The sequence below is a fragment of the Mus caroli genome, chromosome 1 (genome assembly GCF_900094665.2).
Source record: "Mus caroli chromosome 1, CAROLI_EIJ_v1.1, whole genome shotgun sequence".
Taxonomy (NCBI): Eukaryota; Metazoa; Chordata; class Mammalia; order Rodentia; family Muridae; genus Mus; species Mus caroli.
This window is the reverse complement of record NC_034570.1, coordinates 33,312,215-33,314,004: the sequence shown is the minus strand read 5'-3', so window position 1 is coordinate 33,314,004 and position 1,790 is coordinate 33,312,215. Positions and strand designations below refer to the sequence as shown.

General features: G+C 48.8%; 1 non-coding gene across 1 annotated transcript; it reads left to right on the top strand.

Annotated features, from left to right (window-relative positions):
* The first annotated feature begins 327 nt into the window (after positions 1–327).
* LOC115032449 lies at positions 328–470 on the top strand. The gene has a single exon (XR_003838127.1). It is a non-coding gene; the product is annotated as a small nucleolar RNA SNORA48 (small nucleolar RNA).
* The last annotated feature ends 1,320 nt before the right edge of the window (positions 471–1,790 follow it).

Sequence of the window (1,790 nt, the reverse complement as noted above, 5' to 3'; positions counted from 1 at the left end):
TCTCTCTCAGGCCTAGCCATGTTGGGGTTCCAAGTTTCTGATACTCCTCTTCCATTTATCATCCCATACCTGTTCTTTTTTTTTCCTTTAAACCTTCATTTTTCTCTAAGAAGCCTCATCTATTTCACATCCCACTCTGCTGCAAGTAGGAAGTAAGTTATGATGCAGGACGCATCACCTTTTCCATTCAGAGCCGAGACCCAGCAGAATCTCCCAACCAGACATCTTTCAACTCTCCTGCGCCTCCCCTCAAATTCAAACACCAGGCCCTGCCCTCCAGTGCCCCGGGCCCAGCACCTTGTAGGATGCTGGACCAGATACACCTCCCTCCCCACACACAATGGGCAAAGAGACACCTTGTTGGTGATGTTCTTTTATTAGTGAGGGGCAGAGCAGTTGGTAGTTCTTTGTTCATTCTAGCTTGATGCCTGACTTGGTGTCCAAAGCTGTTTTATGCCTAGGACTTATAAAAACCAAACCAAATCAAGTCCAGGCAGTGAAGCCTGGGAGGAGGAAGACAGAGACCTGTGTTTCACTTTGCCACACAGTGCTTCAGTGGGGGAAAGAAGACCAAGACCTGCCCTCTGTCCCACAACACAGGCCAGCCATAGGCACGTAGAGACCCGCCTACCACCCTGCAGCACGCGGATGGAGACCTGTAGACCGCCACGCTATCCACACACCTGTCTGCAGCACATGGCACAGATGCACAGGCACCTTGCCACCCCACCATGCAGTGAAGACAGAGGATGTCACTGGGGCCCACCAGCCAGTGACCCTGAGGGCATGAGAGCAGAAGAGCTGACCCTGTCTAGTGAAGGTGGCAGCATTGAGTGGCCTAGCTAGAGCAGTGCTGGACAGCTCGCCCTGATGGTGTGGTTAAGAGAGACACGATGACAGCTTAGCTACCACCCTGGCCCAGATCCAGGGCTCTGAGTTGGGAAGCAAGAAAGAGCCAGTCCTGTTGACCCAAGGCTGCAGGATCTCCATGACACAGGGCAACAACAGGATAACCAGGAGGAGTTCCAGAGGGTCTAATATTGATGGTGTCACAGAATCCAGAGATCCGCACCAGACCAATGACTCATTGCAATGAACACTTGCAAGTGAAGATGTGTGGACAGAAAGATATACTGTGGGACACACAGTGACCTACTAGAGCTTCCACAAGGAGATGTTTTCTATGCTTTGTTTGTTTTTGTTTTTGTTATTTTTAGGGGGCTGCAAAAGTGAAGGACAGTTATGAGGGGGGCGGGGAGATGAGTGGGATCGGGGGCGTGATGTGAAACTCACAAAGAATCAATAGAGAGTTAAAACAGATTAAGAAAAGAACCACATGCTCAGAGGAAGCCCCTTCCTGTCTGCCTATGGACCACAGTCTCAAAAAAAAAAGTTTTTCCATCTCTAGATTCAGCTTTGTTGCCTACGACAACAAAATCACTTGGCTCTGCTGGGGCCCAGGCCCAGGATCATCCTTGAGAAAGCGTTTCTGTTCCTGGAATGTGGATTAAAAGGCTTGCTGGGGTGAGCCGCTAAATCTTTACAAATGTTTAGGATAAAGCATAAATGAGAAAAATGTGTTCGGCTGGGTCTTTGTTTCTAACTAGTGTTCTTAATTCCCTTCTACTGAAATGTAAGCCTTGTGATCCAGGAGAATACGTGCAGGTCAGAAACCAAAGGACCCTCTCTCTGTCTCTGCCTCTCTTCCATGAGGGGCCTTTCTCACTAATAAAGATTGTTAATATCTTTAGTGCTCTTATTTAAGAATGGTGCAGGAACAGCGGATCGCA